This window comes from Otolemur garnettii, unplaced genomic scaffold (assembly GCF_000181295.1).
Source record: "Otolemur garnettii isolate 467f Iridium unplaced genomic scaffold, OtoGar3 scaffold00245, whole genome shotgun sequence".
Lineage (NCBI taxonomy): Eukaryota > Metazoa > Chordata > Mammalia > Primates > Galagidae > Otolemur > Otolemur garnettii.
The window spans coordinates 1,219,387-1,220,102 of NW_003852640.1; positions in this window are offsets into that span (position 1 = coordinate 1,219,387).

Genomic DNA, 716 nt, shown 5'->3' on the forward strand with positions numbered 1-716 from the left:
ACAAGTCAGTAATAACAAGGCAAACAATCAAACTTAAAAATGGGCAAAAGATGTGGACACACCACAAAATATGACACAGAAGGCAATAAACCTGTGAGATCATAAACGGTGAACACCAGCTCTTAGCAGGCAAGTACAAATGGAAATCCTAAGGAGACCAGGAGGGACTAAGCTTGAAAAGATTGACACCACCACGTGTTAGCAAAGATGAGGAGCGACTGGAATTCTCACTGGTAATAGTGACACAACCACTACAGAGCGGTGGGTGGCAGCTGCTTAGAAATGTAAACACATGCACTGCAATGGACTGAATGTTTATGTGTCCCCAATTCATATGTTAAAAGCCTAACCCCCAATGTGATGTGATGCTAGGAAGTGGCAATTATGCTCTCCAGCCCCCTTACTCATGAGGTTGCAGTGAGAAGACATCTAGACACTACATCTTTGGGAACCTTGACTTTGGACTTCCTAGACTCCAGAACCGTGAGGAATGCATTTGTTCATAGGTCACCCGGTTGATGGTAATTTGCTATAGCCTGGACTAAGACACTTACCTTATAACCCAGCAATTAAGTAGTAGGTTTTACCCAGGAGAAATAAAAACACATGTGCAAACACTTTTACATAAATGCTCATGGCAGTTTTATTCTTTTTTTTTTTTTTTTTGGCAGTTTTTGGCCAGGGCTGGGTTTGAATCCACCACCTCTGGCATATGG